Source organism: Scyliorhinus torazame, chromosome 15, assembly GCF_047496885.1.
Source record: "Scyliorhinus torazame isolate Kashiwa2021f chromosome 15, sScyTor2.1, whole genome shotgun sequence".
NCBI lineage: Eukaryota > Metazoa > Chordata > Chondrichthyes > Carcharhiniformes > Scyliorhinidae > Scyliorhinus > Scyliorhinus torazame.
This window is the reverse complement of record NC_092721.1, coordinates 169720450-169739175: the sequence shown is the minus strand read 5'-3', so window position 1 is coordinate 169739175 and position 18726 is coordinate 169720450. Positions and strand designations below refer to the sequence as shown.

The following is an 18726-nucleotide window of genomic DNA, read 5'->3' as shown; positions in this document are numbered from 1 at the left end:
CAAAGCTTGATTGTAAAGTATGTTGTGAAGATGATGACGATATAAGAGTTTGAATTTGGAGGTAGTTAGATTTAGTGAGTGGGCAAAAACCTGGCAGCTGGTGTATAATGTGAAGTTCTTCACTTTATACCAGGAAGAATAAAAAGCAGATGATTACTTAAACAGTGAACTACTGGAGAATGCAGAGGTGCAGAAGGATGTAGGCGTGCATGAGGTAGCATGGTAGCATAGTGGTTAGCACAATTGCTTCACATCTCCAAGGTCTCAGGATCGATTCCCCGCTAGGTCACTGTCTGTGCGGAGTCTGCACGTTCTCCCCGTGTGTGCGTGGGTTTCCTCCGGGTGCTCCGGTTTCCCCCCACAGTCCAAAGATGTGCAGGTTAGGTGGATTGGCAATGCCAAATTGCCCTTAGTGTCCAAACTTGCACTTGGTGTTGGGTGGGGTTACCGGGTTATGGGGATAGGGTGGAGGTGTGGGGTTGGGTAGGGTGCTCTTTCCAAGACCCGGTGCAGACTCAATATCCCGAATGGCCTACTTCTGCACTGTAAATTCTATGCAATCTATGAGTCACAAAGATAGAATGCAGGCATTGCTTGTAATCAAGAAGGCTAAAAAAAATGCTATTCTTTATTATGAGAGGAATTGAACATCAAGATAAGGATGTTATAAAACCATAAGATATAGGGACAGAATTAAGCCATTCAGCCCATGAGTCTGCTCCATTATCTGATCATGGCTGATGTGTTTCTCATCCGCATTCTTCTGCCTTCTCCTTGTAATTCCTGATTCCCTTGCTACTCCAGAACCAAACCTATCTATCTCTGTCTTAAAGACACTTGAAAACTTGGTCTCCACAGCCTTCTGCGGCAATGAGTTCCACAGATTCATCACCATCTGGCTGAATAACTTTCTGATTAGTAAGTTTGCGGACGACACAAAGGTTGGTGGAATTGCGGATAGTGATGAGGACTGTCAGAGGATACAGCAGGATTTAGATTGTCTGGAGACTTGGGCGGAGAGATGGCAGATGGAGTTTAATCCGGACAAATGTGAGGTAATGCATTTTGGAAGGTCTAATGCAGGTAGGGAATATACAGTGAATGGTAGAACCCTCAAGAGTATTGAAAGTCAAAGAGATCTAGGAGTACAGGTCCACAGGTCATTGAAAGGGGCAACACAGGTGGAGAAGGTAGTCAAGAAGGCATACGGCATGCTTGCCTTCATTGGCCGGGTCATTGAGTATAAGAATTGGCAAGTCATGTTGCAGCTGTATAGAACCTTAGTTAGGCCACACTTGGAGTATAGTGTTCAATTCTGGTCGCCACACTACCAGAAGGATGTGGAGGCTTTAGAGAGGGTGCAGAAGAGATTTACCAGAATGTCGCCTGGTACGGAGGGCATTAGCTATGAGGAGCGGTTGAATAAACTCGGTTTGTTCTCACTGGAACGAAGGAGGTTGAGGGGAGACCTGATAGAGGTCTACAAAATTATGAGGGGCATAGACAGAGTGGATAGTCAGAGGCTTTTCCCCAGGGTAAAGGGGTCAATTACTAGGGGGCATAGGTTTAAGGTGAGAGGGGCAAGGTTTAGAGTAGATGTATGAGGCAAGTTTTGTTACGCAGAGGGTAGTGGGTGCCTGGAACTCTACCGGAGGAGGTGGTGGAAGCAGGGACGATCGTGACATTTAAGGGGCATCTTGACAAATACATGAATAGGATGGGAATAGAGGGATACGGACCCAGGAAGTGTAGAAGATTGTAGTTTAGTCGGGCGGCATGGGCTTGGAGGGCCGAAGGGCCTGTTCCTGTGCTGTACATTTCTTTGTTCTTTGTTCTAATAAATTCCTCCTCCTCCTCTCTTGTCCCTTCAGTCTGAGGCTCTGCCCTCTGGTTCTAGTGGAAACATCTTCTCCATGTCCACTCTATCTAGGCCTCTCCGTATTCTGTAAGTTTCAATGAGACCTCCCCCCCCCCCCCCCCCCCCCGGGCCCCTCCCCAATCCTTCTAAAGTCAATTGAGTACAGACAAACTCCTCAACTGCACCTCATGACAAGCCTTTAATTCCCAGGATCATTCTTGTGAACCAAATGGGGTCTGACCAGCGCACTTCTTCCTTGCTCTTGTATTCTAGCGCCTCAGTGTGAATGCTAACATTGCATTTGCCTTCCTAACTGCCAACTGATCCTGCATACTAACCTTTAGAGAATCCTTGCTTTGCTGACCGGAGGAACTGTTACTAGGGGACAACTGGGAGGTCGGGAACAGTGAATGCCCGAGAGGGGGCTCGTGGAAGCGGAGGGCGCGAGCTAGAGGCTGGCCTAAAAAGGGTAATGGCTCGTCAGCAGGGGGCGGGGGGGGGGGGGGAAGAGGCGGTGGGTGGGAAGCCCCCCAACCAGGCTGATTACATGGAACGTTAGAGCGTTGAATGGGCTGGTCAAGAGGGCTCGTGTGTTTGCGCATTTGAGGGGGCTAAAGGCGGACGTGGCAATGCTACAAGAGGCATACCTAAAGGTTACAGACCAGGCGAGATTGAGAAAGGGGCGGGTTAGCCATGTATTCCCTTCAGGGCTGGACAAGACCAGGGGGGTAGTGATCATGATCAACAAACATGTGGCATTCGAGGCAGGAAGAATCGTGTCAGACAAGGGGGGTAGGTACATAATGGTGAGTGGGAAGCTGGAGGGAGAAGCTGGAGGGGGTGCGGGTGGTACTCGTGAACATGCATGCTCCGAATTGGAACGATGTGCAATTTATGAGGCAGGTGTTAGGTAAGATCCCAGATTTAGAGTCAAATAACCTGATTATGGGAGGAGATTTTAACACAGTCATTGATCCGGAATTGGACCGGTCAAAATGCAGGATATGGAGGAGGCCGGCTGCGTTGAAGGAGTTTATGGAACAGATGGGGGGAATGGACCCTTGGAGGTTTGCATAGCCAAGGGCGAAGGAGTTTTCTTTTTTCTCATGTCCACAAGGTATACTCTCGCGACAATTTTTTTGTTCTGAGCAGGCTGCTAATACCGGGGGTGGTGGATACGGAGTACTCGGCAATCGCAGTGTTTGATCATGCCCCACATTGGGTGGATCAACGGGTTAATTTGGAGAGAGGGCAACGCCTGCTGTGGAGACTGGTGTGGGGTTGCTAGCAGACGAAAGATCCGTAGGCGGGTTAACAATAATAACTATCTGGAAACAAATGATACGGGGGTGGTCTCTGCAGTGACGGTTTGGGAAGCTTTGAAGGCAGTAGTCGGGGGAATTAATCTCGATACGGGCCCATAGAGAAAAGGTGAAACGGGCTGAGAGGGATAGGTTAGTGGAGGAGGTACTCCAGGTGGACAGGAGATACTCAGCCTCTGGATGCAGGGCTACTGAGGGAGCGGTGGAGGTTACAGGCCGAGTTCAGGCTGTTGACCACAGGGAAAGCGGTGGAACAGTTGAGGAAGGCAAGGGGGGCAATTTGAGTACGGGGAAAAGACGAGCAGAATGTTGGCGCACCAGCTCAGGAAACGGGAGGTGGCCAGGGAGATGGGGAAAGTGAAGAGTAGAGGCGGGAATACTGTCCTGGACCCAGTGGGGGTGAATGAGGTGTTTAAGGTCTTTTATAGTAAATTATATGAGTCGGAACCCCCCCCCGCCCCCCCCCCCCCCCCCCCCCCGCTGGGGTGGAGGGGATGAGGCAGTTTTTGGATCAATTGAGGTTTCCGAGGGTCGATGATGATCTGGTGGAAGGAGGGAGCCCCAATTGAGATTGAGGAAATAATCAAGGAGCTGGAGGGCATGCAGTCGGGCAAGACCTCAGGGCCTGATGGCTATCCGGTGGAATTCTATAAGAAGTTTTCAGCGATATTGAGCCCACTGCTGGTAGGGACATTTAACGAAGCAAGAGAGAAGGGAGCCCTCCCCCCAACAATGTTGCAGGCCTCGATTTCATTGATTCTGAAATGGGTGAAGGATCCGGATCAATGCGGGTCATACAGGCCAATTTCTCGACAAAATATGGACGCCAAACTGTTGGCCACAAGGATAGAGGACTCTGTCCCGAGGGTGAAAGGGGAAGACCAGATGGGATTTGTAAAGGGCAGGCAACTCGAGGCCAATATTCAAAGGCTTTTAAATGTTATTATGATGCCCTCAGAAGGAGGGGAGGTGGAGGTGGTGGTAGCAATGGATGCGGAGAAGGCTTTTGATCGGGTGGAGTGGGATTACCTGTGGGAGGCGCTGGGAAGGTTTGGGTTTGGTGAGGGCTTTATTGACTGGGTGTGGTTGCTCTATCAGGCACCAGTAGCGAGGCTGTGTACAAACCGGCTAAGGTTGGTGTATTTTAAACTACACCGAGGGACGAGGCAAGGGTGCCCCCTCTCCGCGTTACTGTTTGCTCTGGCTATAGAGCCATTGCCCATGGCATTAAGAGCCTCTAGGAACTGGAAAGGGCTGGTTCGGGGGGTGGGGGGAAGAGAGGAGGGGGGGGGGGGGAACCATGTCTCGCTTTACGCAGATGAATTGCTCTTGTATATTTCAGACCCATTGGTGATTGGGAAGTAATGCAAATCCTGGGGGAATTTGGTAATTTTTCGGGGTACAAATTTTTTTTTTTATTAAATATTTTATTGAAAATTTTTGGTCAACCAACACAGTACATTGTGCATCCTTTACACAATATTATAACAACACAAATAACAATGACCTATTTTATAAACAAAAAATGAATAAATAATAAATAACAAAAATGAAAACTAGCCCTAATTGGCAACTGCCTTGTCACAAGTAACACTCTCCAAAAATATAATTTAACAGTCCAATATATAATTATCTGTAGCAACGACCTATACATACTATACAGTATATATTAACAACCCTGAGAGTCCTTCTGGTTCCTCCTCCTCCTTCCCCCCCCCGATCCTGGGCTGCTGCTGCTGCCTTCTTTTTCCCATTCCGTCTATCTTTCTGCGAGGTATTCGACGAACGGTTGCCACCGCCTGGTGAACCCTTGAGCCGACCCCCTTAGGACGAACTTAATCCGCTCTAGCTTTATAAACCCCGCCATGTCATTTATCCAGGTCTCCACCCCCGGGGGCTTGGCTTCTTTCCACATTAGCAATATCCTGCGCCGGGCTACTAGGGACGCAAAGGCCAAAACATCGGCCTCTCTCGCCTCCTGCACTCCCGGCTCTTGTGCAACCCCAAATATAGCCAACCCCCAGCTTGGTTCAACCCGGACTCCTACTACTTTTGAAAGCACCTTTGTCACCCCCATCCAAAACCCCTGTAGTGCCGGGCATGACCAAAACATATGGGTATGATTCGCTGGGCTTCTCGAGCACCTCGCACACCTATCCTCCACCCCAAAAAATTTACTGAGCCGTGCTCCAGTCATATGTGCCAGTCATATGTGCCCTGTGTAATATCTTAAACTGAATCAGGCTTAGCCTGGCACACGAGGACGATGTGTTTACCCTGCTTAGGGCATCTGCCCACAGCCCCTCCTCGATCTCCTCCCCCAGCTCTTCTTCCCATTTCCCTTTTAGTTCATCTACCATAGTCTCCCCTTCGTCCCTCATTTCCCTATATATATCTGACACCTTACCATCCCCCACCCATGTCTTTGAGATCACTCTGTCCTGCACCTCTTGTGTTGGGAGCTGCGGGAATTCCCTCGCCTGTTGCCTCGCAAAAGCCCTCAGTTGCATATACCTGAATGCATTCCCTTGGGGCAACCCATATTTCTCGGTCAGCGCTCCCAGACTCGCGAACTTCCCATCCACAAACAGATCTTTCAGTTGCGTTATTCCTGCTCTTTGCCACATTCCATATCCCCCATCCATTCCCCCCAGGGCAAAACTATGGTTGTTTCTTATCGGGGACCCCCCCAAGGCTCCAGTCTTTACCCTATGCCGTCTCCACTGTCCCAAAATCTTCAGTGTAGCCACCACCACCGGGCTTGTGGTGTAGTTCCTCGGTGAGAACGGCAATGGGAATCCATCCGGTCCCGGGGCCTTTCCCGCCTGCATGCTCCTAATTCCTTTCACCACTTCTTCTACCTCGATCTGTGCTCCCAGTCCCACCCTTTCCTGCTCTTCCACCTTGGGAAATTCCAGCCGATCCAAGAAGCCCATCATTCTCTCCCTCCCATCCGGGGGTTGAGCTTCATATAATTTTTTATAAAATGTCTGCAGGCTAGTCCCCCTACAGGACGCCCTCTCTAATCTCTTCCACGCCGCTCCCTCCTCCTCTCCCATCCACTTACTCACCATTGAAATATTAGCGGCCCAATAATACTCACTTTAGGCTCGGTAGTGCCAGCCCCCCCCTATCCCTGCTACGCTGTAAGAATCCCTTCCTCACTCTCGGGGTCTTCCCGGCCCACACAAAACCCATGATGCTCTTTTCAATCCTTTTAAAAAAAGCCTTCGTGATCACCACCGGGAGGCACTGAAACACAAAGAGGAATCTCGGGAGGACCACCATCTTAACCGCCTGCACCCTCCCTGCCATTGACAGGGATACCATATCCCATCTCTTGAAATCCTCCTCCATCTGTTCCACCAACCGTGTTAAATTTAACCTATGCAATGTGCCCCAATTCTTAGCTATCTGGAGCCCCAGGTAACGAAAGTCCCTTGTTACCTTCCTCAACGGTATGTCCTCTATTTCTCTACTCTGCTCCCCTGGATGCACCACAAACAACTCACTTTTCCCCATGTTCAATTTATACCCTGAAAAATCCCCAAACTCCCCAAGTATCCGCATTATTTCTGGCATCCCCTCCGCCGGGTCCGCCACGTATAGTAGCAAATCGTCCGCATACAAAAATACCCGGTGCTCTTCTCCTCCCCAAAGTACTCCCCTCCACTTCTTGGAACCCCTCAACGCTATCGCCAGGGGCTCAATCGCCAGTGCAAACAATAATGGGGACAGAGGGCATCCCTGCCTTGTCCCTCTATGGAGCCGAAAATATGCAGATCCCCGTCCATTCGTGACCCGCTCGCCACTGGGGCCCTATACAACAGCTGCACCCATCTAACATACCCCTCTCCAAAACCAAATCTCCTCAACACCTCCCACAAATAATCCCACTCCACTCTATCAAATGCTTTCTCGGCATCCATCGCCACTACTATCTCCGTTTCTCCCTCTGGTGGGGCCATCATCATTACCCCTAACAACCTCCGTATATTCGTGTTCAGCTGTCTCCCCTTCACAAACCCAGTTTGGTCCTCGTGGACCACCCCCGGGATACATTCCTCTATTCTCATTGCCATTACCTTGGCCAGGACCTTGGCATCTACATTTAGGAGGGAAATAGGTCTATAGGACCTGCATTGTAGCGGGTCCTTTTCCTTCTTTAAGAGAAGCGATATCGTTGCTTCAGACATAGTCGGGGGCAGTTGTCCCCTTTCCTTTGCCTCATTAAAGGCCCTCGTCAGTACCGGGGCGAGCAAGTCCACATATTTTCTATAGAATTCGACTGGGAATCCATCCGGTCCCGGGGCCTTTCCCGCCTGCATGCTCCTAATTCCTTTCACCACTTCTTCTACCTCGATCTGTGCTCCCAGTCCCACCCTTTCCTGCTCTTCCACCTTGGGAAATTCCAGCCGATCCAAGAAGCCCATCATTCTCTCCCTCCCATCCGGGGGTTGAGCTTCATATAATTTTTTATAAAATGTCTTGAACACTCCATTCACTCTCTCCGCTCGCCGCTCCATCTCTCCTTCCTCATCCCTCACTCCCCCTATTTCCCTCGCTGCTCCCCTTTTCCTCAATTGGTGTGCCAGCAACCTGCTCGCCTTCTCCCCATATTCGTACTGTACACCCTGTGCCTTCCTCCATTGTGCCTCTGCAGTGCCTGTAGTCAGCAAGTCAAATTCTACATGTAGCCTTTGCCTTTCCCTGTACAGTCCCTCCTCCGGTGCTTCCGCATATTGTCTGTCCACCCTCAAAAGTTCTTGCAGCAACCGCTCCTGTTCCTTACTCTCCTGCTTCCCTTTATGTGCCCTTATTGATATCTGCTCCCCTCTAACCACCGCCTTCAACGCCTCCCAGACCACTCCCACCTGGACCTCCCCATTATCATTGAGTTCCAAGTACTTTTCAATGCACCCCCTCACCCTTAGACACACACCCTCATCTGCCATTAGTCCCATGTCCATTCTCCAGGGTGGGCGCCCTCCTGTTTCCTCCCCTATCTCCAAGTCCACCCAGTGTGGAGCGTGATCCGAAATGGCTATAGCCGTATACTCCGTTCCCCTCACCTTCAGGATCAATGCCCTACCTAGCACAAAAAAGTCTATTCGCGAGTAGACTTTATGGACATAGGAGAAAAACGAGAACTCCTTACTCCTAGGTCTGCTAAATCTCCACGGGTCTACACCTCCCATCTGCTCCATAAAATCTTTAAGTACCTTGGCTGCTGCCGGCCTCCTTCCAGTCCTGGACTTCGACCTATCCAGCCCTGGTTCCAACACCGTATTAAAATCTCCCCCCATTATCAGCTTTCCAATCTCTAGGTCCGGAATGCGTCCTAGCATCCGCCTCATAAAATTGGCATCATCCCAGTTCGGGGCATATACGTTTACCAAAACCACCGTCTCCCCCTGTAGTTTGCCACTCACCATCACGTATCTGCCCCTGTTATCCGCCACTTTTGTCTTTGCCTCGAACATTACCCGCTTCCCCACTAATATAGCCACCCCCCTGTTTTTCGCATCGAGCCCCGAATGGAACACCTGCCCCACCCATCCTTTGCGTAGCCTAACCTGGTCTATCAGTTTCAGGTGCGTTTCCTGTAACATAACCACATCTGCCTTAAGTTTCTTAAGGTGTGCGAGTACCCGTGCCCTCTTTATCGGCCCGTTTAGCCCCCTCACGTTCCACGTGATCAGCCGAGTTGGGGGGCTTCCTACCCCCCCCCCCCCCCCCCCCCCCCCTTGTCGATTAGCCATCACCTTTTTCCAGCTCCTCACCCGGTTCCCACGCAGCTGTATCTCCCCCAGGCGGTGCCCCCCCCGCCCATCCTCTCCCATACCAGCTCCCCCCTCTCCCCAGCAGCAGCAACCCAGTAATTCCCCCCCCCCCCCCCGCGAACCAAGCCCGTGCTTCTCCCTTGGCCCCGCCCCTAATGGCCAACGCCCCATCTCCTCCACCTCCCCTCCTCCCCCATCACCACCTGTGGGAGAGAGAAAAGTTACCACATCGCAGGATTAGTACATAAAACCCCTCTTTGCCCCCCACATTCGCCCCACCACTTTGTTCGAACGTTCTTTTTAATAACCCGCTCATTCCAGTTTTTCTTCCACAATAAAAGTCCACGCTTCATCCGCCGTCTCAAAGTAGTGGTGCCTCCCTCGATATGTGACCCACAGTCTTGCCGGTTGCAGCATTCCAAATTTTATCATCTTTTTATGAAGCACCGCCTTGGCCCGATTAAAGCTCGCCCTCCTTCTCGCCACCTCCGCACTCTAGTCTTGATAAACGCGGATCACCGCGTTCTCCCATTTACTGCTCCGAGTTTTCTTCGCCCATCTAAGGACCATTTCTCTATCCTTAAAACGGAGGAATCTCACCACTATGGCTCTGGGAATTTCTCCTGCTCTCGGTCCTCGCGCCATCACTCGGTATGCTCCCTCCACCTCCAACGGACCCGCCGGGGCCTCCGCTCCCATTAACGAGTGCAGCATCATGCTCACATATGCCCCGACGTCCGCCCCCTCCACACCTTCAGGAAGACCAAGAATCCTCAGGTTGTTCCTCCTTGCGTTGTTTTCCAGTGCCTCCAACCTTTCCACACATCGTTTCTGATGTGCCTCCTGCGTCTCCGTCTTCACCACCAGGCCCTGTATATCGTCCTCATTCTCGGCTGCCTTTGCCTTCACGACCCGAAGCTCCCGCTCCTGGGTCTTTTGTTCCTCCTTTAGCCCTTCGATCGCCTGTAGTATCAGGACCAACAGCTCTTTCTTCATTTCCTTTTTGATCTCCTCCACACAGCATTTCAAGAACTCTTGTTGTTCAGGGCCCCATGTTAAACTGCCACCTTCCGACGCCATCTTGGTTTTTGCTTGCCTTCCTTGCCGCTGTTCTAAAGGATCCACTGCAATCTGGCCACTCTCTCCTCCTTTTTCCATCCGTATCCAGGGGGGATACCCTTCTGGTTTACCGCACAGTGTTTTTAGCCGTCAAAATTGCCGTTGGAGCTCCTATCAAGAGCCCAAAAGTCCGTTTCACAGGGAGCTGCCGAAACGTGCGACTCAGCTGGTCATCGCCGCACCCGGAAGTTCTCGGGGTATAAATTGAACATGCGGAAAAGCGAGATGTTCGTGATCCAGGCAAGAGGGCAGGAGAAGAGACTGGGAGAGCTGCCGCTTAGAATGGTAGGAAAGAGCTTTCAGTATCTGGGAATCCAGGTGGCCCGGGAATGGGAGGCACTGCACCAAGTTAAACCGATCCCGGCTGGTAGAACAAATGGAAGGGGACTTTAACAGATGGGACATGGTCTCGCTATCACTGGCGGGGAGGGTACAGACCGTGAAAATGACGGTCCTCCCCAGATTTCTGTTTGTATTTCAGTGCCTCCCCATCTTCATCCCAAAGGTCTTTTTCAAGCGGGTGAATAAGGTTATTTCGGGCTTTGTGTGGGCGGGCAAAACCCCGCAAGTGAAGAAAGTGTTGCTGGAGTGCAGTCTGGGGGAGGGTGGGTTGGCGCTGCCGAACTTCTGCAATTACTACTGGGCGGCTAATATAGCCATGATTAAGAAGTGGGTAGTGGGGGAGGGGTCGGTGTGGGAGTGGATGGAGGCGGCGTCATGCATTGACACCAATTTGGGAGCACTGATAATGGCACGTCTTCGGTCCTAGCCGGCCCAATACTCCGCAAGTCCGGTGGTGGTGGCGGTTCAAAATCTGGGAGCAATGGAGGAGATACAAGAGTGTGGAGGGAGCATCGGTTTGGACCACGATTTATAATGATCATCGGTTTGTACCGGGTAGGCTGGATGGTGGGTTCCGGAGAATGCAGAGGGCAGGAATTAGGAGGATGGGGATCTATTTATAGACTGGAGCTTTCCCAGCTTGAAAGCCTTGGAGGATACATTTGAATTGCCAGCAGGGAACCTCCTGGGAAAGCAGATTTCGGCCTTTCCGCTGCTGCCACCACAGGGGATACAGGATAGAGTAGTCTCCAGTACCTGGGTGGGAGAGGGGATGGTTTCAGATATTTACCAGGAGCTTTCGGAGGCAGAGCTCAAGGGCAAGTGGGAGGATGAGCTAGGAGGAGACATGGGGGCGGGTCTATGGGCGGATGCCCTAAGCAGGGTTAACACCTCTTCACCATGTGTCAGGCTTAGCCCGATCCAATTTAAGGTCGTCCACCGGGCACACATGACAGCGGCTAGGATGCGCAAGTTTTTCGGGGTTGAGGATAGGTGTGCGAGGTGAGTGGGAAGCCCAGCAAATCATGTCCACATGTTTTGGGCATGTCCGAAGTTTAGAGGGTTTTGGCAGGGTTTTGCTAAGGCAATGTCCACGGTACTAAAAAAACACGGGTGGTGCCGAGTCCGGAGGTAGCGATCTTTGGAGTGCCAGAAGAGCCGGGAGTTCAGGTGGCCTTTGCCTCCCTGGTAGCCCGAAGACAGACCTTGTTAATGTGGAGGGACTCGAAGCCCCCGAGTGTAGAGACTTGGGTTAGTGACATGGCTGGGTTTCTCAGTCTCGAGAAAATACAGGTCGCCTTAAGAGGGTCAATGGAATAAAAGAATTTTTATTCAAGTTTTCACAAAATATCAACAACAAAATGTAAAAGGAAGTCCATAGAATTAAATACAAAACAACCCCGTGCCCCCCCTCCCCTAAGCATAAATAATAAATTAACACCCCGAGTTAACACAGAGCAAACATAGCAAATATATACACCCCCTCCCCCCCGGGTTGCTGCTGCTGCTGACCATTGTCTACCATTCTGCCAGGAAGTCTAAGAACGGTTGCCACCGCCTGACAAACCCTTGCACCGATCCCCTTAAAGCAAATTTCACCCTCTCCAATTTAATAAACCCCGCCATATCGTTGATCCAGGATTCCACGCTTGGGGGGCCTCGCATCCTTCCACTGAAGAAGAATCCTTCGCCGGGCTACCAGGGACGTAAATGCCAGAATACCGGCCTCTTTCGCCTCCTGCACTCCCGTCTCCCCTGCAACCCAAATATTGTGAGCCCCCAGCCCTGGATCCTACCACCCTCGCCACTGTCCTTGCTACGTCCTTCCAAAATTCCTCCAGTGCTGGGCATGCCCAGAACATATGGGTGTGGTTTGCTGGGCTCCCTAACACACTTGTCCTCACTCCCAAAGAACCGGCTCATCCTTGTCCCGGTCATATGTCTTGTGCAGCACCTTAAACTGTATGAGGCTGAGCCTCGTGCATGATGAGGAAGAGTTCACCCTCCCAAGGGCATCTGCCCACGTCCCCTCCTCGATCTCCTCCCCTAACTCCTCCTCCCACTTACCTTTCAGCTCCTCCACCGAGGCCTCCTCCTCCCCCTGCATCAGCTGGTATGTTGCTGAGATCTCCCCCCCTCCCCCCCCTTCCAACCCACACGCCTGAGAGCACCGTGTCCTGTACCGTGTGTAGCAGCAGCAGCGGGAATGCCACCACTTGCAGCCGGCAAACGCCCTTACCTGTAGTTACCTAAAGGTGTTCCCGGGGGGAGCCCATACTTCTCCTCTAGCTCACCCAGGCTCGCGAACTTCCCATCCACAAACCGGTCCCCCAACCTACTTATCCCTGCCCTGTGCTACCCCGTAAACCCTCCATCTATTCTCCCTGGGACAAACCGGTGGTTCCCCTGTATTGGGGTCCATACCGAGGCCCCCACTTCTCTTCTCTTCCCCCCCCCACCCCCCTGTGCCACCTCCATTAGCCCCTGATTTTGAGGGTAGCCGCCACCACCGGGCTCGTGGTATACCTCATTGGAGGCAGTGGTGCCGTTGCCAGCGCCTCCAGACTTGTACCCTCACAAGACACCGTCTCCAGCCTGTTCCATGCAGCTCCCTCTCCCTCCATCACCCACTTGCGCACCATCGCCGCATTGGTGGCCCAGTAGTACCCACAGAGGTTGGGCAGCGCCAGCCCCCCCCTCCCCTCCCATCCCGACTCCGCTCCAGGAACACCCTTCTTGCCCTCAGAGTCCCTCGCGCCCACACAAACCCCATTATGCTCCTGTTGACCTGCCTAAAGAAGGCCTTTTGGATAGGAATGGGGAGGCACTGGAACAGGAACAAAAACCTTGGGAGCACCGTCATCTTGACTGACTGCACCCTACCCGCCAGGGACAGCGGCAACGCGTCCCACCTCTTAAACTCCTCCTCCATTTGCTCCACCAGCCTTGTGAAATTAAGTCTGAAGGTCCCCCAGCTCCTGGCCACCTGGACCCCCAAATACCTGAAGCTCCTCTCCGCCTTTTTAGTGGGAGCTCGCCAATCCTTCTCTCCTGGTCCCCTGGGTGAACCACTAACAACTCGATCTTCCCCATGTTGAGCTTGTACCCTGAGAAATTCCCGACTCCCTGAGGATCCTCATTACCTCCGGCATTCCCCCCAATGTGTCCGCCACATATAGCAGCAAGTCGTCCGCATATAGTGACACCCTATGCTCCTCCCCACCCTGCACCAACCCCCTCCAGTTCCTCGACTCCCTCAGTGCCATAGCCAGGCGTTCAATCGCCAGTGCGAAGATCAGGGGGGACAGGGGACACCCGTGCCTCGTCGCTCGATGCAACCAAAAGTACTCAGACCTCCTCTTGTTCGTGGCCACACTCGCCATCAGGACCTCGTACAACAGCCTAACCCACCTGAGGAACCCCTCCCCAAACCCGAACGTCTTCAGCACCTCCCAAAAGTACCCCACTCTATCCTATCGAAGGCTTTCTCAGCATCCATCGCCACCACTATCTCCGCCTCCCCCTCCCTCGCCGGATCATTTAATGTTGTGGAGCCTCCGCACATTCGCGTTCAACTGCCTCCCCTTCACGAACCCCGTCTGGTCTTTGTGGATAACCTGTGGCACCAAATCCTCCATTCTCGTGGCTAAGATCTTCGCCAGCACCTTGGCATCTACATTTAACAATGAAATCGGCCTGTAAGATGCACACTGCAGGGGGTCCTTGTCCCGCTTCAGGATCAGGATCAGTGCCCGATACATCGTTGGGGGCAAAGGCCCCCCCCCCCCCCTCCCTCCCTTGCCTCATTGAAGGTCCTAACCAGCAATGGGCCCAACAGGTCCACATATTTTTTGTAGAATTCGACCGGGAAACCGTCCGGCCCCGGTGCCTTCCCCGCCTGCATGCTCCCTAGCCCTTTGGCCAGCTCCTCCAGCCCAATCGGGGCCCCTAATCCTGCCACCAGTCCCTCCTCCACCTTCGGGAGCCTCAATTTGTCCAGAAAGCAGCCCATCCCTCCCTCCCTCCCTCCAGTGGGGGCTCGGACCAATACAGTTCATCATAAAAGTCCCTGAAGACCCCATTGATGCCAACCCCACTCCGCACCACACTCCCTCCCCTATCCTTAACTCCCCCGATCTCCCTAGCTGCGTCCCGCTTCCGAAGCTGATGTGCCAGCATCCGGCTTGCCTTTTCCCCATATTCATAAACAGCCCCCTGGGCCTGCCTCCACTGTGCCTCCGCCTTCCTGGTGGTCAACAGGTTGAATTCGGCCTGGAGGCTACGCCTCTCCCTCAACAGTCCCTCCTCCGACACCTCCGCGTACCTCCTGTCTACCCTCACCATCTCCCCCACCAGCCTCTCCCTCTGCTCCCTCCTCTCTTTGTGGGCCCTAATGGAGATCAGCTCTCTCCTAACCACCGCCTTCAGCGCCTCCCATACCATACCCACTCTGCTTCCTCGGACCCGCTCACTCACCTCCTTGACCGCCAACAGCACCACCTCCAAGCACCACAACGGGCGCTGGTCCCTCTCCTCCCCAGCTCTAGGTCTACCCAATGCGGGGCGTGATCCGAAATGGCTATCGCCGAGTACTCGGTATCCTCTACTCTCGCTATCAGCGCCCTGCTCATAACAAAAAAGTCGATCCGGGAATAGGCCTTATGAACGTGCGAGAAGAATGAAAATTCCCCCGGCCTTGTAAATCTCCAAGGGTCCACCCCTCCCATCTGGTCCATAAACCCCCTCAGCACTTCAGCTTCCTACCCGTCCTAGACCTGGAGCGATCCAGTGCCGGATCCAACACCGTGTTAATGTCTCCCCCACTTCAAAGTCCGGGATCCGACCCAACATGTGCCGCATAAAACCCGCATCGTCCCAGTTCGGAGCGTACATGCTGACCAGCACCACCCTCTCCCCTTGCAGCTTACCACTTACCATTACATACCTGCCGCCATTGTCTGTCACAATACCCGACGCCTCGAACGACATCCCCTTTCCCACCAAGATCGCCACCCCCTGATTTTTGGCATCCAGCCCCGAATGAAACACCTGACCTACCCACCCCTTCCTCAATCGTACCTGGTCTGCCACCTTCAGGTGTGTCTCCTGGAGCATGACCATATCCTCCTCCAGCCCCTTCAGGTGCGTGAACACCGTGGCCCTCCTAACCGGCCCATTCAGTCCCTTTCGTTCCAGGTTATCAGTTGGATCAGGGGGCTACCCGCCCCCCTCCCCCGCCCACTAGCCATAACCCCTCCTCGGCCAGCCACGCGCCCGCACCCCACGCCTGGCCCGTTCCCCACGGTGGCAGACCCCCGTCCCAACGCCCTCTACTCGCTCCAGCTCCCCCTTGACCATAACAGCAGCAACCCGGTTTTCCCCGCCCCCCCCCCAAGCTAGGACCCCTCCTAGCGGTTTTGCTCCCCCCCCCCCCCCCCCATTGCACTCCCGCAAGTCAGCTGACTCCTGCTGACCCTGGCCACTCCCGCCCCTCCTTCGATTCCTCCCATTGTGGGACTTCCCCTCCCCCTCCATTACCCACCAGCAGGCTCTCCCCCTCCTCCTTCCAACCCAAGCGTGGGAAAAAACCCGCGCTGCCCCGCCCCCTCCAGCCTTCAGCACGTGAAAAAGCCCATGTTTCCACCTGCCCGGCCCCACCTCCTCTGGCGCAGCTCCTTTTACAGGCCCAGTCCCCTCACCCCTGACCCAGGCCTCTCCCTCCCCCATGGGGCCCCATCCCCCTACCGGCCATCCGCCCCTACTCCGTTTACTTGCCCCCCTCCAAGAGCCCACCCGACAGATCCAACCAAAACAGTGCCCAACCCACCCTAACCGAATCAAAATGAAACTAGAACAAAGAACCCCCTCTCAAAATGTAACACTAACAGCAATCCCCGACCACCCATCCCGACCCTCCATTTATGTCCAGCTTCTCAGCCTGAACAAAGGCCCACGCCACCTCCGGTGAATCAAAATAATGGTGCCGGTCCTTGTAGGTGACCCACAGTCTCGCCAGCTGCAGCATGCCAAACTTCACCCCTTTTCTGTGCAGCACCGCCTTTGCCCATTTGTACCCGGCCCTCTTCTTCGCCACCTCCGCGCTCCAGTCCTGATATAACCTCTGCGTTTTCCCACCTGCTGCTCCTCTCTTTCTTGGCCCACCTGAGTACACACTCCCGATCAGCAAACCGATGAAACCGCACCAACGCTGCCCGCGGCGGCCCGTTGGGCCTCCTCGCCAGCACTCTATGGGCCCCTTCCAGCTCCAGGGGCCCCTGGAAGGACCCTGCTCCCATCAGCGAGTTTAACACGGTGACCACGACCACATAGGCCCCCACGTCCGACCCCTCCGGGAGCCCCAGGATGCGCAGATTCTTCCGCCTCGACCGATTCTCCATCTCCTCGAACCGTCCCTGCCATTTCTTGTGGAGCGCCTCGTGCGCCTCCACCTTTACCACTAGGCCCAAGATCTCGTCCTCGTTATCTGAGATCTTTAGTCGGACCTCGTGGATCGCCCCCCCCGGGCCGTCTGGGTCTCCAGCAGCTTATCAGTAGAAGCCTTCATCGGCACCAGCAGGTCCGCTTTGAGCTCCCTGAAGCAGTGCTGGATAACCTCCTACTGCTCCTGCGCCCACTGCATCCATGCTGCCTGGTCCCTGCCTGCCACCATCTTGCTCTTCTTCCCTCGCACTTTCTTTGGGTTCATCACCACTTTTTTAGTCGCCCCGCTCCTGGTCCAAGCCATACACTCGGGGGACTGTTGCAGTCTTCCCACCCTGGAAAATGCCGAAAAAATTCCGTTGGGGGCCCTGAAAAGAGCCCAAAAGTCTGTTCCAATCGGGAGCTGCCGAACGTGCGACTTAGCTCTGCATAGCCGCAACCGGAAGTCCGTTTTCCTCGCTTCGCTTCCGCCTCATTGTATCATCTACAAATTTAGCAACAATACCTTTCAGTTCCTTCTTCCAGATCATTAATGTACATTGTAAATGGTTGTGGTCCTAACACTGACCCCTGAGGAACACCACTAGTCACTGGCTGCCATCCTGAAAAGGACCTCTTTGTCCCCACTCTCTGCCTTCTGCCAGTCAGCCAATTCTCTCTCCATGCCAATACCTTGCCGCTAACATCATGGGCTCTTATCTTATGCAGCAGCGTCTGTTCGGCACCTTATCAAAGCCTTCTGGAAATTCAAATAGATCAAGTCCACTGGTTTTCCTTTGTCTAACTTCTTTGTTACCTCTTCAAAGAATTCTAACAGATTTGTCAGGCATGACTTGACAAAGCTGTGCTGTCTCAGCTGTACCATGCACTTCCAAGTACTCTGCAATCTCATCCTTAATAATGGAACAACCAAAGTTAGGCTAACCAGCCTATAGCTTCCTGTCTTCTGCCTCCCCTCTTAAAATGGCATTCGCCATTTTCCAGTTCTCTGAAACCCTCCCTGGCTCAAGTGATTCCTGCAAGATCACCACCAATGCCTCCACAATCTCCTCCGCTATCTCCTTCAGAACCCTGGGGTGTGGTCCGACTGGCTTATCCACCTTCAAAAACTTTCAGCTTCCCCAGCACCTTCGTTTCATTTCTCTTTGGAGTTTTAAGCTGATTATTTTGCTACTTTTGACATTCTTATTAGTAGGACCTGTTTCTGTAGATTGAGTTTCAGCTTGATTGATTGTTTGCAGTGTATCCTGGCATAGTACACATTGCAACGAAGAGTGTGTTGAGGGTGAAGGGCATTGATGCAGGTTTTTTGCAAGGTAGTACACTGATCACCTACTGAGGAAAATGGAGACCTGGAATTTGTGAAGGTATAAAATTGCAGTAATGAGCATATTGAATCTCTGCATCGCTCGGCCTCTGACCTATGACCTCCACATGACACAGACTGTCTACTTCCATCTCTTGTATGCTCGCCTACATTTGTTCCATCTCAAATTGTTCAGGGTTGATGATCGAAGCTTACGATACAGTTTCTGATGAGGAAATACTGCTCCGCAAATATTGACAGGGATGTTGAGCATTGCCATGGGAAGCTAGTTGAATTCAGGAGCATTTCCTACAAGTGATCCACTAGTTGAGCAAAGGATGGTGCACTTTGTCAGACTGTAAACTGTTTGTCTAACCAATTGAAATTATACTGCATTGTGGATTTTTTTTTTTATACAAGCAAAGGAAGTGTTTGCTGTAGAAGGAGGCAGTCAGCTGAAATCATGACCGAGCAGATATTGAAAAGGAAGTTTTGGGAACTGCTACGTCTGCAATCCTTTGGGAAAAACAGGACTGGTTTATAACCCCCTACGAG

General features: G+C 52.9%; 1 protein-coding gene across 1 annotated transcript in view; it reads left to right on the top strand.

The window, feature by feature from the left end:
- Nucleotides 1-18726, top strand: part of tpte (transmembrane phosphatase with tensin homology) — a 119047-nt gene that overhangs the window by 6402 nt on the left and 93919 nt on the right. The window lies entirely within an intron of this gene.